Source organism: Berghia stephanieae, chromosome 1 (genome assembly GCF_034508935.2).
Source record: "Berghia stephanieae isolate SIO BIC M18660-M18661 chromosome 1, UCSD_Bste_1.3, whole genome shotgun sequence".
Taxonomy (NCBI): Eukaryota; Metazoa; Mollusca; class Gastropoda; order Nudibranchia; family Aeolidiidae; genus Berghia; species Berghia stephanieae.
Window position 1 is genome coordinate 11,514,912 of NC_088360.1, and position 8,104 is coordinate 11,523,015.

Consider the following 8,104-nt stretch of genomic DNA (forward strand, 5'->3'; position numbering starts at 1 on the left):
GACAGAAATAAAAATAAATTGTTTCCATCAGAGCCAGAAAGAAAGAAAAGAAAAGTGACACAAGGAATTCCCACCCCATCTCAATTGGCACCAACATCAAGAAGTCCACCACCACCACCACCACCACTACCCCACCACCACCACCACCACCACCACCACCACCATCATCATCATCATCACCATCATCATCATCATCATCATCATCATCATCATCATCATCATCATCATCAGCTCAACTCTCTTCATCATCATCACAAAGTCCCACCTTTAAAAAAACCAGATTCCTCATCATCATTATTTTCCTCCTCATCATCATCCTCATTATCTTCTCCCTCATCATCATCTCAACTCTCGTCACCATCATCACAGGATTCCATCTTTTAAAAAAAAAACAGATTGTAGAACAAGTGAGGATATTTTAAATAGAACAACAAATTTAATTCAAGAACAAAAAATTACAGACAAAAATAAGGAAATAGCTAGCTTTAAAAAACCCAACTAAGTTAGATTCAACGCACTTACACTGTTTCAAGCCTTACAGAAAAAGTTCTTCGAATGGAGACAGGTGTACATTCTTTTAAAATATTTAATATTATTGTTCAATATGTTGAGTGCTTTAGAGGTAACATTATTTATTATAGTAGATGGGAAGTTCAGGAAGAGACAGTTGCATTAAAAGACCAAATTTTCATTATTACACTTATGAAACTTAGACAGAACTACGCTAACCTTCATATTTCACAATTGTTTAGCGTTAGTGAAAGTACTATAACAAATATTATACAAACTTTTATTCATGTTTTACATAAGCCATACGCTTCTCTTTGAAAATGTTATGAAGGTTACATGCCCTTCTAGACATAAAAATAAACTATCAGCTCCATCATCATTTTTAAGATTTCCAAATTGCAGAATGATCATTGATTGTACAGATGACCAAATTGCTATTCCTAAAGAAATGGATAAACAACGGTTAACTTATTCTTCTTATAGGTCCATGAATTCTGTTAAAGCTCTTGTTGGTCTAAGTCCAAATGGTGTGATACATTTTATTTCTAAACATGATCCAGGGTCTGTCTCGGATAAGGTCATTGTACAAAATTGTGGATTACTAAAACTTTTAATTTTAAGCCCTGGAGAATTAATTTTAGCAGATAAAGGTAATAAAGGTAAAACCCCATCCTGATTCAAGATATTTTACCTCAAGGAGTAACTGTAAATATCCCTCCCTTTTTACATAATAAATTTACTGAAAATGAGATTTTATTAACAAAAGAAATTGCTTCATGTAGAATTCATGTTGAGAGGGCTAATGAAAGACTGAAAAATGTTAACATCCTCTCATATATTCCAACCATGTTAAGAAAAACATCTGATATTATTTTTCAATTTGTTGCAGCACTTGTCAATCCCCAGTCTCCTCTTATTAAGGAGATTGCATTTTGTTAGCTTTGCCATTTATTTTGTACAACACACATACTTTGTTCATCATCATCAAATCACCATTCAAAATAATGGTTTTGTAGGTCCATACATGATTTTACATGATAAACATGACAAATTATGGCATTGTTGTATCAATGTATGTTCAATGTCATTAACATTGTTAAATAAAACCACACAAATTCGTTTTGGACTGAATCAACCCAAGGCATCATCAAGATAGATCTGTGGAAGTAAAAGAATAAAAGATTCAAATTTAGAGCTGCGACCATGCTCAATAGGCAAAAAACAAACCAACTAATAAAACGTCTGTTGTGGTCTTGTGGTATGACACTCGCTTTCAGATCAGAAGGTCCTGGGGTTGGGCCTCGCTCGGCACATAGTTGAGTCCTTGGAGAAGGCTCTTTACTCACAATCTCTCACCGTACTCAGGTGTCAAATGAGTACCTGGCGTTGTCTCTGTCCGAAAAAATTGTAATATCGCCCAACAGGCATCATGTCCCGTCTTACATGTTAAATGTTGCTGTTGGCCAGGGACCCCTTGTAAAGCACTTTGAGCACATTTAGTGGATATTACGCTGTATAAAAACTCAATTAAAAAAACAAATTAAGTGATTCTTTCATTCATCTTGCTTTGTTGATAAGGGGGAAACCCGAAACGTCCATTTTATCTGTTTTCGTATATTAAATTGAAGTTCACATTCAATTTCACAATGTTATTGATTTCTTCGAGTTTCAAGCAGCAACATTTACATTACACCTTAACCCAATAGGAAGTTTAGTTTACCGTGACTAACACTGGTCTAAATAAATCCTTTATTCATCCCATAGAGGAAATTTATCTCTAGGGTCTATTCCCAGGGAAGACTGGAATAACCACGGTGCAGCGCCGCAAATTGAGCTAGGGCGAGGTGACTTGCTCAAGGCCACACAGCGCAGCGGCGGGTGAACGAACTCGGTACCTTTCGGGTACGAAGCAAAAACCGTACCGCTGATCCACGCTGCCCCACATGAAGTATGATAAAATGTCTAGCGTGATTGGTGATTGTGATGCTCATATGAGTATTATAATAAAGGTTACAATACGATACTAAATAGTATGTAGTAGACTATAGCCAATAGCAACGAAAATTAGCGAAGCAAGACTAAGACCTCAAAGACTCAAAGTCCGTGGTCCATAAGATAAAAACACAATAATTCAATGACTCCCTCTCTCTCTCCTTAACTAAAATCGAACGTAAACAGTTAAATCTTTCCATTGGATATACTAAATCTGCCTAAACTCAAAGTAAACTGATTATTGTCCAACAGTAGTTTTACGGAGATGTGAGATTTTGAGAGTGAGAATGAGAAGACGAAGAAATGACTTACCTTCACAGAATACTCTTTATTCTTCATGCTGGCTTGAACTTTGCCGAACATCAAGCCATCTGAGTAAGTGAAAGTCAAAACAGGACCTGACTGATGATGATTTTCACCTCGCGAGACACTTTTATGCTCATTGGAGAAGTATTTCATAAGGGCGGTGATGGAAATAGAGTTCGTGTCAGCCATTTTTCTCGACTGTTTAGAGCCAGCCGGTTTGTTGCCATGCGTTGCTGCGCAGGATTACGTCACGACTTAGGAAGCCTATTGGACAAAAGGAAGACGTTGGTTTATTTCTATGATGCCGTTGTATCCGAGTGGATAAAGGGCATACTCCTCCTTGACAACAATGACAGCTTGTTGTCTACTCTAGTGACACCCTGAAAAAGAAACGATTAAAAAAAAACTTGGCCAGAAAACTCGTCCGTCATTTATCAATCGATTAAAATGTCCCTAATCTTGTAAAAATCTCTCACATTTGTTACTTTTTCCAGTCCCAGGTTTGAGAGTATTTGACAAGATGCGGGTCATTTTAATTGATCCATATGTAAAGGACTAGTTTTCTGGCCAAAATGTTGTAAAATCTATTTTTTAAGAGAACGGCAATAACTGTCCACGACCTCGTCTTGTTATCGTCACGTAACGAGAACCAAAATTATGTTGTGAAATCGTTTCTAATCGTGGGTGTGGAGGTAGTCAAATATACAGATAAGTGCGCTGTTGTGAATGAGTTGTTTGTTATAACAAATTGCCCTACAATAATTTGTAGGGGCACGATTTAATATGAATATAAAATAATGAGTTATGTGAGGCAAAAACGAGTTTATTTTTTAATAGATAAGTATAAATGCGTTATCATTTAAATGCGTTTGTCTTGGGGTGCCATGACCTATTTTTTTATCCCGGTTTCTGAAGCTTGATTCGTGATACAACATGACATGTCTTTAAAATCTGAAAAATGTGTTTGAAACAAAGCTATCTATAGCGGCAAGGAATGCGGCTAAGTGGTCAAGTAGTATAACACTCGTCTTCGGATCGGAAGGTTCTGGGTTCGAGTCTCTCTCTGGGTGGCAAAAAGCTGAGTCCTTGGAAAGTCCTCTTTACTCACATTCGTTCATCGTATTCAGCTGTAAATCTGTAACTGGAGTACCAGGCCGTTAACAGGGTTGTCTCTGTCGGGAAAATTGTACTATCACCTAACAGGCTTCTTGTCTCGTCCAATAAGTGTTGCTGTTGGCTAGGGCGAATGACACCATTAGGTCCCGTCGCCTAGGCATTCCATGAAGGAATAAAGATAACCCATTAGACAAGATATCAACAGGAATCATCCATGTTGTTCAAAGTGCACAAATCGGGGGTTAATAATCTTGCCCAAGGAAAAAAACACGAAAGTGCCTGAAGCGGGTCACAGTGCAATGCCTTAACCACTCAACCACTTCGCCCCATTGTGGGTCCGAATTGGCACTACTGGGTTTCCTAAATGGCACAACGGAGTATCACAATTATGGGATGTTTCGCTATATAAAAGCTCAAGCTTTTAATCCTATATTGATTGAATACATAAATATTTAAATAGACAAATAAATGACTAAATATAAAAATAAATGAATAAATAATACGAATAATTATATATAGCTTACACTATGTTCATGGCCCCCAGCAAGCCATATGGAACCATACTTCCATTTCATACAGTCCTAGTCGCCTATTAGACGTCCTTTTTATACAAACACTCTTACTCTTATAATATCCGTCACTGCTAAGTACCTTACCCAAGGACACAACATCGGGATCAGATTTTCCAAAACTATCACAGTCCAGCCACTGACAACTCAGATCATATTATATAGCTTAATTTTTGTGACAAGGCGAGACAATGTATCGCTAAGCCACTGAGCCACAAGAGTCTGCTCCAAATTATCACATTTATATGGATGCAATGCGTTTAGGTATAATTCTCCGCCATCCGAATATAACGTACCAACACAGAAAACTGTGTGTAACCTTGAACGTTTATAGTCTGATTTTAGTGAAAACTAATCACTAAAATTGCTGTCTAAAAACAGTAATATAGAGCTGAGTGACGTCAATTTCGCACGTTCTATATATTATCATGTTCCAAATATACAGGTCATTTGGAGGCTCGGATTCATTAAAACGTGCATATACTTTATATCCTCTGGTAAAGACCTGAAATTAAAAAAAAAAACATAGCATTTTTGTGACCCATCGTCTCCAAACCGTCTTTTGTCGGGATGAACTGAACCCTGAAAAGTGACTGTAAAATAAAAACAATAAGAAATGCCAACTTTTGAGTTTTTCTAATGCCAGACATTGTATTTATCATGTACAAAAAACGGTTAGAAATTTAAAAAACCAGAGCATTCACTGGAGCATTTATATAGAGCAATATCCACTGAACGTGCTCAAAGTCCCTAGACAACAGCAACACTCAACATGTAGGACAAGACATGACGTCTGTTCGGCGACATTACAATATTTGTGGACAGAGAAGAGACAACGCTTTTAACGGCCAGGTACACATCTTACACCCGAGTACGTGAGAGAAAGTGAGTAAAGAGCCCTTCTCAAGGACTCAAAAATGATGGTTTCCGCCACCAATAATACTATTAGATGCCGTCGTCTAGGCATTCCACGAAGGAATATATATAATCCATCAAGCAAGATGTATGATGTCAACAGGAATCACTCATGTTGTCCAAAGTGAGAAAATCGGGGTTAATAATCTTGCCCAAGAAAAAGATCGAAAGTGCCTGAAGCGGGGCTCGAACTCAGAACGTTCCAGGTCACAGTGCAATGCCTTAACCACGTGTCTACTTTGCCCCCCTCCCCCCTCCCACCCTCCACCCACCCACCCACTCTTCTCTCTCTCTCTCTCTCTCTCTCTCTCTCTCTCTCTCTCTCTCTCTCTCTCTCTCTCTCTCTCCCTCCTCTATCTATCTATCTATCTATCTATCACACACACACACACACACACACACACAAACACACACTTCTTTACTAAAAAGAGATCAGAAAAGTGAAGTTAATTTTAGTTTTTGTCACTTGTAAGAAATTATATTTATTCTCCTTAACACGGGACAAGGCAGACGCCAGGCCTTTTATCTTTTAACACTATAAATTCATCTTTTATGTTCCAACTCACCCCGTCACAATTGTAGGTGGTGAGCCATATTTGTCAATGGGGAACAAAAGTTCGATGTCAAAAAACTAGTTTTAATATCATTGGAAGTGTAAAACTACTCTTCCGGAGGATTGGATACACACCTTGTGTAATCGAAGGCTGGTTTCCCAAAACTCGTTGAGTCGATTTTTCTACAGTTTGAGATTTTCCATCGATGATATGAATTGAAATGTAAATTTTATTTTAAGCTTAAAGTGACACAAGAATTTCCCATGATTTGTGTGAATTTGAATTTTAGATATGTTAAAAATTATAGATCGAATGAGAGAGTTTAGGGGAAATAATCCTCATAATCTCAAAAAGGGAAAAAAACGGAGTTAGGGAGTTTTGGAAAACCACTCTTAAATTGATCTTCTCGTTTCAGAGTCATCATCATCATCATTGCCTTTTTCACCCTGGGTCAGGGCATAGGCCACCGACAAACAGTTTCCATCTTCTCTATCATCGTCATCATCATTGCCTTTTTCACCCTGGGTCAGGGTATAGGCCACCGACAAACAGTTTCCATCCTTCTCTATCATCATCATCATCATTGCCTTTTTCACCCTGGGTCAGGGTATAGGCCACCGACAAACAGTTTCCATCCTTCTCTATTCTGAGCTAACATTTTAAAAATCTCATTCCATGTCTTACCACTTCTCTGTATATCAGCTTCTTTAATTCTTCTCCATGTTCCTCGTGGCTTTCCCCTTGATCTTCTGCCCTGAGGGTTCAGAGTGATGGCATCTTATTTTTCAAGTCTAAATATATATTGGTGGACAATAAAAATTATCCGTCATCGCTCTTTGACATCCCATAATCTTATGAACCTGCCTATAATGTATCCTGCTACTAAAATAGAGATGCCATCGTATGATTCAATTTGTAACCTATTCATAAATACTTCCCCAAAAGACTGGTTCACACTTCCAAGAAGTTTGGAACTGGAAGAGAGGAAGTTGTGACGTCACGACTTTTTCCCTATAGCCTATAGATAACACCGTGTAAGAATCGTATGTATCCCAATTATTTGCCAAGATTAACGAACACTTACTGTTACTATAAATATACAAAAATAAGCTGGTCAATAATACTAAGATTCAATCTTTTAACCGTTCAAATATCGCGAGAAAATATGAGAAATAATAGAATTTAAGAATATTTAAAAATAATAGTAGCCAAGAGACATTCTATAATGCCAAACAAAGATCGATAACATTGATCAAAAAATTATTCTAAATCGTGGGGTTCGGAGACAGCCACTGATGCCTCGAGGATAATTTATGGCAAATAGAAATATTTTCAAATAATTATTTTAAATCGATATTTATCACCTTGGGGGCTGGGCAATAAATCTGACCATTATCGTTTACGACAGGGAATATTTTTCTGGTCTATTTAGGCGAAGGAATTATTCTCAAAGACTGCCGTTTATATTTTTCTGATAATCTAATTATATCGATATTTTATTGCACTGTTGAATCAATTCACGGTATCTAAATGCATCTCACTGATTTGCGTTTTCGTTTGCTCAGCCGGAAATACCTAACCATCCCTAAAATATACTGATATTAGATCAAAGTTTTAATCATAAACAATATCGATCTGATATTTGATAACCTGTTACGATGATTTAATGAGCGCAGAAAAGGCTGATTTTTGTTCAGCATACTATACTGAAATCTTAATCATTAATTTGTTGTTTTTTTTTTTTCAGATTTGATGCGGATGCACGAACAAAATTCTCAAAAACATCATTATGACTGGTCTAGAGTACTGGATTATTTTTGGCTTGCTTGTGCAATTTGAAATCTTAACTATAGAGCCGTAAGTCTGGGGGGGGGGGGGAAACGTTGTTTTTTATTTTTAGCCAGAACACGAATCCTTCAAATTAAATATCGATCGATTGAAATGACCCTCATCTTGCTAGAGCTCTTAAACATGGGATTATAAGGAATTCTATCGTGAAGTCCAAGTTTTGAGAGTTTTTGACAAGGTGATAATCATTTTAATCAATCGATATTTGAAGGACAAGTTTCTGCCCTGAATGACCTGATATTTTTTTAAAATCCAATTTTGTCAAAATATGGCAGTTTTGAGACTCATTTTGTT

General features: G+C 37.1%; 1 long non-coding RNA gene across 1 annotated transcript; it reads right to left on the reverse strand.

The window, feature by feature from the left end:
• Positions 1-412: 412 nt before the first annotated feature.
• Positions 413-2,991, reverse strand: LOC144967907 (uncharacterized). Its single transcript, XR_013644481.1, has 2 exons — positions 2,815-2,991; positions 413-1,668 (listed from the first exon to the last, which is right to left on the reverse strand). It is a non-coding gene; the product is annotated as an uncharacterized LOC144967907 (long non-coding RNA).
• Positions 2,992-8,104: the final 5,113 nt, after the last annotated feature.